The following is a 13940-nucleotide window of genomic DNA, read 5'->3' on the forward strand; positions in this document are numbered from 1 at the left end:
CATTCGATTGAATTGCTGCAGGTTCTTAATTTGAATTTCTGGGATTGTATAAAAACTACCCAGGTGATCGGAAGAGCATAATTTTGTATGTTTTTCCTTCTGGATGAGGAAGAAGATCCCAACCACTATGGTATGCTTTTGACCTAATTAAAATCCCAAAAAAATGGCAGAGCTTTCTCATCCAAATCATGTGGTCCATTTTCTGAAAGCAACAACTATCATTCGCTCCAAATGGTATGCTTTTGACCTAGAAGCTAAGGTAAGATGGGTGAAGCTTATGATTCTCTACTCTTCACTGTCTCCTCCTCCTAGTTCTACGGGTATAAGTGTTAGATATATACGAGTTTTAGAGGCTGCTCAATCAATTCACGGTCCCTAGTCCCAAAAAAAAAAAAAAAAAAAAAATTAGTAATAATAATAAATAAAGAAATAAATAAATTTATGGGATCTTTTAAAAAATAATAACAAATTAAATTGAGCAAATAATCACCAATAAAAGTTATATACGTATTCACTGAAGATATTATTGTAAGTGATATGAAGAAAATTTAATATTTGTTAGTGGTTTAGATAGCTTAAGGGAAAAAAAAAAAGATTTACCTATACTAATATCATCGATGCACCTCATCAGTAATTATTTATGATAATATAGTGCATATAAACAAGGTGGTGGTGTCACCACTCATCGACAAATTGTTCGACACTGAAATAATCTCACTGAAACGCTATCATTAACTGTTGATGGTAATTTCATCCTTGATATCATCGGAAATGTTGCATTTATATATTCGGTTGCATATATGTACATGAAGAATGTAATTAAAACTAAAGCAGTTGACATTATTATCGATAACCGTGGTATCTTAAATATTCCTTTTGGATTATCGAAAAATATTGCGTCAAGTACCATCGGATTAATAATTCCAAGTTCGTTATCGAATGAAAAGAGTAGAAGTAAAAAATGATGATGTCAAAGTAGAAGAATATCATTTTATACTAGGGTTTTATGTTTTGAAGTATAGGACTCCAAAGTGAGACCCAAAATTCTGTCTCACAATGGGAACGAATGAAGTGGATACTCACATGGAGAAATGGAGATCGTGTGGCACCCACCATACTATTCATTAAGGCATCTCTATTAGAGTACGATGATCCAAAGTGAGACCCAAAATTCTGTCTCACAATGGGTACGAATTAAGTGGATACTCACCTGGAGAAATGGAGATCGTGTGGCACCCACCATACTATTCATTAAGGCATCTCTATTAGAGTACGATGATCCAAATTCTATTTGACGAGGCTCAAAATGTTCACGGTGTGATATATATGGTGAAACCAATATTATGAAGGTAGCATAGGGATTGGATGGATCTCTTGTACTCATGATATGATGAATTTCTTATTTTTTATATTGTATATTCTCGCTTTTGCATAACAATGTCTTTATGGGTTGAATAGTTATGGTGTCAAGTACTTCCATCATGTCCATGCGTTGACGCTCGTGATTCAAAGTGCCATGTCACGATCACATGTCTGAGCCTCCAACTCCGACCTTGGTCATCATTTATACTTCCTCCTCTCCAATAGGGCTGAACATGGTCCAATTCGATTCGGTTCTAAATAGAACCGAATCGGATTCATAATTTTCTGGTATTTAATAGGAGGAACGGTCGGGTCCAAATTTAATTATGAAACCGTTCGAGTTTGATTCCATTCGGTTCAGTTCAATTCTGTATTATACTTAAATTTTTTTAATATTTACAAAATTATATTAATTCAACTAATGATATGTTTAATTTTAGCTCTTACAAAATAAAACAGTCCAATTTTATGTGATTTTTGTGTCTCTCTTTACTGAGTTCTTAATAGACTTGATTGTTAAAATCACAAGAAGAAGAAGAAAGCGAGTTCAAAGTAATTAAGAAAGATGTTGTCGAGCTTTAATTTGATTTCTCCAGAGCAGTAGAAATGACATTACGGTAGAGTAATATATTTGGATAAAATCGGGGTCGATTTGATTAAGTTGACTTTGAACTGAATATTAGAAATAGAAAAATTATATTTTTGGGTTTGAGCTAAATTAACTACTTAGCAAATTTATTTCGAAAAATAAAATAATTTGGCTTATTTAAAATGAATTAATTAAAAAAATTAAGGAAATTCGGTTCTTGATCTAGAATCGAGCACCGAACCAAATCGAACCCGTCAGTTCTCGATTCAGATATCCGTTCGAGTATTTAACTAACTTAAAAGGAACAGCTCGATTCGAGTCGGTTCGGGAGTTTTGTCCAACCCTACTCTCCGATCTCCCTTTACCCTTTTTTTTCACGTGTCTATATTTATTTATCTGTAGTTATATAATTTAGTGAGTGCAAAACTTTAAAACAAAGTTTTCCTCAACTCATATTTTAATTATCGTATCCTGAAATACTTGATGTTACAAATTTTACTTTAGAAAATATTGTTATGTTATTATAAATATTAGCCAAATTGTTTTATTTCAATGGGGGCGCGTGACGTGTATTTAAGTTTGTGGTCTTTTTTACTTTTATTACCATTATGCACAAATTGTATCATTATTATTTTTCATAAAAATCAAACGCAAGTTATAAACCTGAAATCCGCTAAAATCTATAAAAATATGTGGAATTAGGCTAGAATCCCTAAATAGTTTTGTATATATATTTAGTCGCTTCACACTAATAAACTAAATCCCCGTTTAAATTAAATTTTATTTTTCTTTCTAACCATAGTCTTTCATAAATAATATTACACCTAAATCGAAAATAATTTCTTCTTTTTGAACCACCCATTCTTTTAAAAAAATAATAAATAATAAATAAATAAATAAACACTATCCCACTCATTAAATTTGAAATAGTGGGCCAAACGGGGGATAACTAATCAAAATATTCCTCCAAAAAGCAAATTTTTTATAATGGATTACTACCTATTCAATGTCACCATTTGTAACAAATTGTTAGTTCCTATCTTCATCATTGTCCCTGTCTCTTGTAACGTACCATGTTATACCTCTGTCACCGTCACAATTACTTGTAACATACCAAGTTTAACCAATGCCATCATCTTATCACTTTCACCACCACCACCACAAGATCAGCACGATTTGCCTCAACAGTAAGCCACCACCTGCAAAACCCTAACCCATCCTATCGACCACCACAACGCTCAGAATTGAGCCTCCATACCACCTCCACCACTACCTTCTGCCACCATAAACCACCACTTCCAGGACCTAAATCACCAACACTACAACAACCATAGGGCTACACTATTTTGTAAAGTTTTTAGAAGTTTATTTTTTAAAGTTTAATGTGTTGGGAAAATGACTTAGTTGGGCAAATTTTGGCATAGTTTTGAGTGGGACCTGTTCATTCATTTTGGAAGATCAAAGTTGATTTGTGTTCTCATCTTTGAAAACATGAATCATATAATTATCTGCCATAAATAATAATCAGGTAAATGAGGAATTGGAGTTCAAAGTGGATTATTGGAAGATGTTTACGTGTAGAAAGGAAAACTATTTTAGCTTGTCCCACGTAAGAAAATGACAAAGGCAATAACTAGTTTATATATGACTACATTTTGGAATGGTGTAATCATACTTAGTATAGAGGCTCTCTCCATGTGTGTGTATAGATGCAAATCATAGACCAAATTAGTACTTTGGACCTTGAACTTGTGTACAGATACAACATGCCTACACGAATGTCCTATCGAACAGATCAAAATTGGCCCCATAGAAACTAGGGCTGGACATGATCCGGTTCGGTTCGGTTCTAACGAGAACCGAGCCAACTCGAAATTTTCGAGTATTTAGTAAGTGGAACCGTCGGGTCCAAATTTAATTACGGAACCGTTCGGGTTCGGTTCCATTCGGTTCGGTTCGATCCGGTTCGGTTCCATTCGGTTCCGTATTATAATTAAATTTTTTAATATATACAAAGTTACGTTAATTTAATTAATGATATGTTCAATATTAGCTCTTACAAAATAACGTAGTTCAATCTTATATGTTTCACGTCTCTCTTTGCTGAATTCTTCATAAATTTGATTATTAAAATCACAGAAAGAGAAAGATAGTGAGCTTAAAATAATTAAGAGAGATATTATGGAGTTTTAATTCGATTTTCTCCAGTAGAAATGACACTACAGTAGAATAACATATTTGAATAAAATTGGGGTAAATTTGATTAAGTTGATTTTGAACTGAAAATTAGAAATAGGAAAATCATATTTTGTGGTTTGAACTAAATTAATTAGTTAACAAATTTATTTAGAAAAAATAAAATAATTTTACTTATTTAAAATAAATTAATTAAAAAAATTACGGAGATTCGGTTCTTATTCGGTTCTTCGGGTCTTGGCCTAGAACTGAGAACCGAACCATACCCGTCGGTTCTTGATTCAAATACCCGTTCGGCATTTAATTTGAGAAGAACCGTCGAGTTCGGTTCGTTTCGAGAGTTTTGTCCAGCCCTAATAGAAACGTCTTCGTTTTGCCTTTATTTTCTATAAATTTTTATTTTATTTTTTTCTTCTAAATAGTTTTTCAACTCCTAAAGCTTCTATGGTTATTATCTATTAATGGAGAAATTTAACAGTCAAGTTAATGATGGTGATAAAGGTTGTAACACCTATAACTCCCAATCTATTATGCCTCACATAAGAACCTATTTATATAGTTGGTTTTCCTCTCTGTTGTGCACAAATTTTTTTCATTGTTTGAAAATAATTTCCATAATTTTCTGTCTTTCTATCTAAGCTTTGGTGGTATAGTTCAAATGCAAATTTAGTTCACCAATTTAGAAATTCAGTGCTCAACTTCTGCAGGGTCCTCTAATGTATTATGGGAAACAGACGGTCAAAAAAATCTCAAGTGCTTACGCTGAGGGAGTGAATCTGTTTTATGGACATTGTGTTTGCACAAACCTCGATTTGCTAGCTTCTTTCTTTATGTTCTGTCGTCATTAGCTTATCCTATTCTTTTCAGTATATGATTCAAATATTAATATTGGTTTGATTTTTTAGAAATGACAAACAAATTAACTCGAATGTGTCTCAAGTTCCTAGTCCTATTGCTAATCAAGCCATGTTGTGACACAAACAATGGCTTAAACAACTAGCCATGTTGTAACTATCTCGGTTAATCATGGGAAAAATTGGAGAAGTTTGATGGTTCGAATTTCAGAGGGTTGCAACAGAATATTTTGTTTCATCTAACCACATCTAATCTTGCGAGGTTCTTGACTCGGACTGCTTTGAAACTCAATGAGGATAAGGGAAATGTCCAAGCTATTAGTGCACTTAATGCTGGGAACCATTCTAATTTCATGTGTCGTAACTATATCATGAACAGTTTAATCGATCCACTATAAATATAGTATGAGGTAAACGGCTAAGGAATTGAGGGAATTTTGGACCAAAAATATGGGATTGAGGATGTCAGAGCTAAGAAATTTATTGTTGGCCAATTCTTTTAGAGTATAAGATGGTTGACTTAAAAACTATAATCAGTCAAGTACAAGAGTTTCAAATGATTCTTCATGAGGTCCATGCTGAGGGGATGATTTTGGGTAAAACTTTCCTGTGGCTGCAATTATTGAAAGTTGCCTCCGACGTCGAAAAAATTCAAGTATTATCTTATGTACAAGCGAAAGGAAATGAACATTGAAGAGTTGATTGTTAGACATCGAATTGAAAAAGACAGTAGAAATTCAAAAAATAAAGGGTTCAATCCTGTAGTCGCTAAAGCCAATGTTGTGGAGCATGGTTAAACTTCTAAGACCTTTAAGGACAAGTTAGGACCATTTGTTCACAAAGTGGCTAAGCTAAGACTGAAGAGTAAATTTATAAGAAAAAGTCTCAAGGAAAACGCTTCAACTATGACAAAGTAGGCCATAAATCTTCGGAGTACAGATTGCCAAAAAAGAACAATAAGAAAGAAGCAAATGTGGTTGACTACATGACACATGATATGTCTGATATAAATCTTGCAACCATTATTTCTGAAGTGAATTTGATGAGTTCAAACCCAAAAGAGTGGTGAATTAACATCGATACTACGAGACATGTTTGCTTTGATAAAGAGTTGTTTACTTCATTCGAAGCAACTGAGAATGGGCAAAATTTGTTCATGAAAAGTTCAACAACTCTTAAAATCAAGGGTTAAGGAAATATGGCTTTGAAGATGATTTTGGGAACAAGCTGACTATTAACAATGTGTTGTGTACAGTAGAAATCCAAAAGAACCTAGTGTCCGATATGCTTCTAAATAAGCATGGTTTCCATATTGTGTTGAAGTTGGACAAAATTATTTTGTCTAAGAGTGAAATGTTTGTTAGAAAGGATTAGGCGTTTGATGGACTGTTTAAACTCAATGTAATGGTTGTTAACCATGAATAAAACAAATTATTCTGCTTATTTGCTTGAATCTTCCAATTGTGACATGGTAAAGTCGGACATGCTAATTATGATACTATGCATAGATAAGTTAACTTGAATTATATACTCACATTCCATATTGATTCTAAACGAAGGGCAAAACTTGTATTGAGGTAAAATTGAGTGTCACCATTTCATCAATTGAAAAAATATAGAACTACGTGATTAAATTAACAATAACATATGTGACTTAAAATTTGTATAAATAAGATGCGACAACAATTATTTCATTACTTTTATCTATGATAGTACAAAATACTGTTATGTGTATTTGCTTAAAAATAAGGACAAATCAATAGAGCAATTTGTTGCCTATAAGAATAAATTTGAAAATTAAAGAAACAAGAAGATAAAGGCATTGAAAAGAAACTGAGGTGGTCAGTATGAAGTACCATTTGCTGAATTCTGTCCATAATACGAAGTCATAATTGAAACCATGTCACTTTATTCACTCCAGCAAAATGTTGTTACTGAACGAAAAAATCGTACTTAAAAAGAAATGATGAATGCTATGTTAGTATGTTCTTGGTTACCTCTGAGCATGTAGGGAGAGTTGTGCTATTGGTAAATTATCCTTTAAATAAGGTATCCCAAAAGAAAACAAAAAGAGCCCCATAAGTTTTGGAAAGGAAGGAAGTCCATTAATAAATACTTATAAGCATGGAGGTGTCTTGATAAATTGGTTATACCAATACCATGGAGGTAAAGATAGACCCAAAAAGCTGTAGATTGCATTTTCATTTACTATACACGTAGTAGTGTTTATCAATTTCTTATGCATAGTCTAAAATCTCAGTTGTGCACTAAATATGATGATGGAATTCAGAATTGGTTCACTCTTTGAGCATGTATTTTCGTACAAATTCAAAAATGAAGCAATTTCTTCTAAATGTGATCATAATCAGGACCAAGGACTAGAAGAGAAAGTGGAAGTTGAACCAAGATAAAAAGAATGTAGTGAATAATGGATGGAATAAACTTAAAAAGAATGCCAAAAATAAAAATAAAAAGAAAGATAAGGGAACGAACTCCCCTTGGATTGCCTTTCAAGCAGTGCATTTGTTTATTGTTGTTGGCTCGACCCAGTATTGCCTTCTTTAGCCAGCATCTAGCCAAGACATTTGCAATCTTCTTTGCATTGCACCAAACTCATTGGAGATAAGCACCGATGATATTCCATAATTCTGTAAATCATCAAAAGCAGCACAGATATCAGCATACTCCTCATCATCATATCCTGTCGGAATTTCAGAGTTTAAAAGAAAAGAGCTCAAAGGGTCGGGGTCTATAATCGCAGGTGCTTTCTATTGAATCAGTGCATCAATCATGAATGTTTGATAAAACTCATCATCTTCCTCGGGTTGCTTCACGATGTGAAGAATGTTGACTTCTAAGGTCATATTCCCAAATGATAGTTTCATTAGACCATTTCTGCAATTAATAAGAGCATTAACCGTGGCAAGAAAAGGTCTACCAAGAATAATGAGAATCTTAGAGTTAACATTCACCATCAAGTTTCAAGTCCAATATTAAGAAATCCGTGGGATAGCAAAATTTGTCAATTTGTACCAACACATCCTCAACTACTCCAGTATGTTTAATAGTGGATCGATAAACTAATTGCAGTACCACAGAAGTAGGTTTGATCCCACCTAGACCTAACGTTGAGTATATAGAATAAGGAATGATGCTGACACTAGCCCCTAAATCGAGAAGAGCTTGTGCAAACTCATGGTTCCCAATGTGCAAGACACAGTGGGGCAACCAGGGTCCTTATGCTTGGGTGGAATCCTTTGCTCAATTACCGCATTCACTTGTTCAGTCAAGAAAGCAATTTTCTTAACGTGATGTTTCCTTTTTACAGTGCATAAATCCTTAAGGACTTTAACATATGTAGGAACCTGTGAAATCATGTGCAGGAGAGATAGATTGATTTTTACCCGTTTGAGGTGTTCTAGGATTTCACTTTATTGTCCAGTAGGTTTTGAGATAGACTTGGGAGCTTGAGGGAATGGTACTTTAGATGGATTATTCACTACCTCCTCACTAGTGATACTCTCTTCTGAGCTACTGGGGTCATTTTCATTTTCCCTAGGTTCGAGGGTTGTTCTATAACTTTTCCAAATCGAGTAGTTATGGCATTAACTTCCTTAATGTAGTATTGTCCTGAGCCTGAGGTTTGTGCCATATGTTGTCCTTTAGGATTTGGTTGAGCTTGTGCAGGAAAGTTTCCACATTGCCTTATAGCTAAGGCATTAGTGAGTTTGGACATATGAGTTTTTATTTCTTTGTTTTCCTCAACAATTTGGATAATCATAGTCTCAAACTTCATATTAGTCTTACATTGTGCTATTATGAATGCACGTAAGATGTCTTATAAGGAATTCATAGAGGATGTGGGTTGATGGGGGATGCATTGTAAGCTCTATTGGATTGGGTAGGTTGTTAGTTCTTGGACATCCAGCTAAAGTTGAGATGATTTCGCCACCTTGGGTTGTAAGTATCGGAGTAAGGGATGTAAGGCTTTTGATATACACCTAAAGCATTACAGTGTTTCTCATAAAGTTCCCTTATCTTAGCATAAATGGCACACTCCAGTGCCGGGTGATCACTCTCTTTAATACAAAACAAGGCTCTAAAGACTCAACACGGGAAATAGGTCGAGTTGTTTTTTAATTCTTAACACGTGGGACTTCATGTTCTCTAGTGAGGGCTTTTACCTTTTCTTTCAGGTTGTCTTCCTCCCTAAGATGATAAATACCTCTGCTATTGGAGTTTTCAGTGGGTCGTGACCTATTAGTACTTTCAGTAGCACTAAGTCCAGTCCAAGTATGGGCTTTTTCGGCTAAGTCATCTAGATAGTCTATGGCCTTATCCGGATCTTTTTACAAAAATTTCCCATTACACATCATTTCAACAAATTGATGGTCCCTAGGTAATAATCCTTCATAGAAATAACTCACAATGCACCAACTTTCATAACCATGTTAGGGCAGATGGCTTGCAATTATTTGTACATTTTCCATGCTTGATATAAAGTTTCACTCTCCTTTTGAGTAAAAGAAAGATTTGCTTTTTCGATACAGTTGTTTTGTGGTGGAGAAAGTACTTGCCAAAGAATGTTTGAGTCATTTCGCCCTAAGTCCCAATCGAGCGTGATCTCAATGAATATAGCTAGCTTTTTGCATAAGAGAGAACGAGGAAAATTTATGCCTGACTACATCCATTGTACCACGTTGATTGTGAAAAGTTGCAACCACCTCTTCAAATTCCCTATTATGCAAGTATGTGAGTTCATTTTCAAGATCGTGAAAAGTGGGAAGAAGTTGGATCGTTCCTAGTTTGAGGTCTATAGTGACACATTAGATAAAAGATGATGCATGACGGTGTAGATGTGTGTGTTGGGTAAAGGTAATCATGCAAAGTCCTATAGGGCTCATTATCAGTCATTGTGTTATGTAATGTGATACTCTTGCAAATAAATGCAGAATCAAAGAGAGGGTTGAAAGTGATTCAAACACTAGTTGAGACCTCGCAATGAATCACCCTCACTCGTCTTGATGCCTGTTCATAAGACATAAAAAAAAATGAAACTAGATGAGAGATAACAAAATAACTAAGAAAATAAACTAAACTAACTAAAAAAATGTAGAAGATGAACGAAATCACCATTTTGCTCGAGAATCTTTCAATTATTTGTACCGTCTCCTTGTAATGGCACCAAAATTTAGTTACGCTCAAAGAATAACGCGGTAATTGTAATATAGTTTTGGGGTGCCGATTCCATAAGGAGATGGAAAGTTTCACAAAGGATGAAACAAACTAGGGTTTTCGTAACTTTATGTGAGGATGATTTAGAAATTGATATAAAGAATTAATATCAATGTATGAAATAGTGAAGCGCCAGAATTCCTTTAATTAGATGGGTTCAATCAATGTCAATTTTGCATGAGAATACTCAATTAAAGGTTTTCATCCCAACACATTCAAGCCCTTATTTAATTTCTTTAGTAATTCCAAATCTAGGTTTCTTTCACAATATAATTCCACAATGATTTATTAAAATTAGATCCCAAAGCAATTATATACATCAAGTATATAATGGTAAAGAATCATATCACTTAAAAATAAAAATAAAAAATTCTCTCTCTCTCTCTCTCTCTCTCTCTCTCTTTTTTCAATAAATATTTCGATTATTCAATGAAGAAAACATGATTGAATTCATAAAAATCTAATGTGAATTAACCTAATTCCAAAACATATCCAATAACATAAGAAATCTAGATTTAGAATTTTTCAACAATGAAAAACACCTTACACATAATAAAAGACAATGAAATTCTCAAATCTAACCGAATTCCTTCATGGCTTCACCGATTAATTTACTTTTCCATGGAGTTCTTGTGCCCAAAATGAGAGAAAAGAGATAGGAGATGAGGGGGCCGTGTTTTGGTCGAATTAGGACTTAAAACCGAGTGCCAAAATTTTTTTTGAAAGAGGTTGAACATAATAAGTAAACTTAAAGATTCGGCCAAAAATTGTTCTGTGCGATTGTATTCTGTATTTTGGCAATAACTTTCTCTCTCGATATTCGATTAATGTAATTCAAAGTGCGTTAGAAAGCTAACACAAAGGGGCTACAAATTTTCTAACAAAATTCAAATGTTTACAAGGTCAAAAGTGGATCTCAATCACCGACTGAAAATCTGGAAAATCTTTATACGGTTGGAATTTGATTTGTGAAAATATTATGGTCATTTTTAACTTCTTTTGACTTTTGATTGCACCCAGTGGACTCCTAGCTTTCTCGAATCATCATTCCATCGCCGTCTCATTTTTAGATTATTTGCAACTTGGTCCCTGAACATTCACTTTGTTTCACTTTAGTCCTTTTTCGCTCTTTTCTTCTAAATTCTATTGTATTCATCCATTTGCAACCTAAATCAAAATATAAGGGTACTTAGTACGTTTAGGCATTAATATATCATGCAAATACAATTATAAATCGATGGAAACGTGACAAATTGTGTTATTATCAACGTAGCAAAATAGAAATAGAAGAAAAATCTTATGGTCCTATTTTTCTGACTTATATGTTAAAAGTGAACCTCAAAACATCCAAGAAGCCGTGAACTCTTCAAAAAGGACCTCAGTAAAAAGAGGCCAATAAAAGTGAAATGGATTCTATTTTGCAAAATCGTACACGCTGTTGATCTTCCCTAAATAAGCAAACCTTAAAGCTACAAATGAATTTTCAAAAGGAAATGAAAGCAAATAGACCATCGAGAAGTATAAGGATAGACAAATATAAAGGGTTACAAATAATGAGAAAGCCTATATTACTTTGATTTATATCCTTCAGCGACCAGAATAACATCTTAAGATGATACTTACGATTAGAACTCTGCAAAATCTTGAAGCATATCAAATGATGTTAAAATTACCTTTTTGAATAGAGATTTAGAGGAAGAAATCTACATGGGACAATCCGTGGGGTCCTCAACACTGAAATGTGGCATGAAAGTTTCGAGAAGTATAGAATTAACCTATTAAAAGTAACAAGTCATTTTTATTATCTCTAGATTATTAAGATAATTAACCCAATCAACTCTAAGCTTAAATAATCACATAAACGTATAGATCAGAGCAAAAGGTAAATAACACCAGATATGATCAATAAGGAAAATCCCTTCTCGGGATTAAAAATTCCGAGGAAAACTCGCCAATAAAATTCACTAAAAATTAAGTTACAATCTAGACACCACTAAATATTAGCTAACTCTGGCTACCCAACTAGTAAATCACCAAGGAAGTCCTTCAGTTGTGCAACCCGTACTTGCCAACAACTTTGGCCTACTTTTCTCTCTGCACGAATCACCAAGAATGAACTCATTTCGGAGCACTGGAACTCTAACTCTAAAGATGTATTGGTGAAGGTGGGGTTTTTGGTATCTTATCTAATGATCTTTTGAGTTTTGAACTATGGTTGAGACAGAAGAATATTGGAATATGAATTTGAACTTCAATGATATTCTCTTGACTTGAAGCAAGGTTCAACCAACAGATGTTCAAAACAAATTTATGAAACGATGATCTTACGTTGAATAAGGAGATCTTTGGAAATGTGCAATTGACATTCAAAATAATGATCTCTATAATGAAAATAATGTTCAATCAACCTTTGGACTAAGTACAACATGAATATTTATAATATTTAGTGTTTTGAGGTTGAATATGATTGAAAAACGGCTAGAACATTGTGAAACAGATTCATATATGTCGCACCATCGCTCTAGCACTGTCCTAGTGCCCAACGAGCGGCCAAACTCCTGACGCGAGGGCTAGTAAGCGATTTTGTGCTAACTTTTTTTTCTTGATTCATATTCGACATCTTTGACTCCTTTAAGGACTATACTACCAATCCATTATTATTTTGACTTTAATTATCAATAACACGTGATTTTGGATATGAAAATAGCCGATTACAAGTAGGACCTAAAAAACTCCCTCTTTGATATTCCGTGACAAAATCTTTTATTTCAAAGTCAAAATCAAAACAACCTAACAACAATCTATCCAAAGAATGATTTCCCAGACTTTAACACAAATCTTGTCATACATGCATGTATCTTGAAACACATGAAAACGATAATATCACGTGAAGGGAAAGAGGAAACTTATAATAAATATATAACTAAGTTAGATAAATAACTCAATTAGAATATGTATAACACCAACGTACATACTATTACAAGCCTCAAATAACTTAGAATCTAAACATGACAAGTTGAGATATATACCCGAACTAACAACACGAAATGATATTAATACTATACAAAACATGTAACATAATATAAATAAACAAAATATCCAATCATGCTAGTAAGATAATCAATCAATCAAGTATCAAGGAATGACTATGATTCTCCCCAAGACAAATATCAAAATCTAATTTCAAAAATTTCTCGCCTTAACTCATATACTTAACTTTCTAAAATAAATACAAATAAGTACTAATATCTTCTCCTTTTTTGTCACGAATAACAAATGAAAAATAGTAATTACCACTGAGAGGAATGAGTGAAAACAAATATGCACACTTAAAATTATGTAAAATCGTGCAAAATATGTGATGAGAGAATAGAAATTTTCTTTCTTTTGAGATAACAGTTTTTCATGGATTTTTAAATATAATAACATGAATAGTTATTTACTTGCTTATATAATTCATAAAATAGATACCCAGTTAAACTCCTCGAGAAAAATAGCTATAAATAAGGTATGAACAACTCTACTATTCCAATTACACTTATCTAAATCACTCTTAGATCAAGTGAAAACCTCAGTAGGGGTAACTACATTTGTAACAGATGTAGAAGAGGCAGCCCAACCTCTTTGTACACTAACCAAACACTTTCATCCATAGATTTAAAAAAGGCTCTTATTCTAACTTTCCAGTATGCATACTTTTCGTC

This window comes from Olea europaea, chromosome 23, assembly GCF_002742605.1.
Source record: "Olea europaea var. sylvestris chromosome 23, O_europaea_v1, whole genome shotgun sequence".
Classification (NCBI taxonomy): Eukaryota; Viridiplantae; Streptophyta; class Magnoliopsida; order Lamiales; family Oleaceae; genus Olea; species Olea europaea.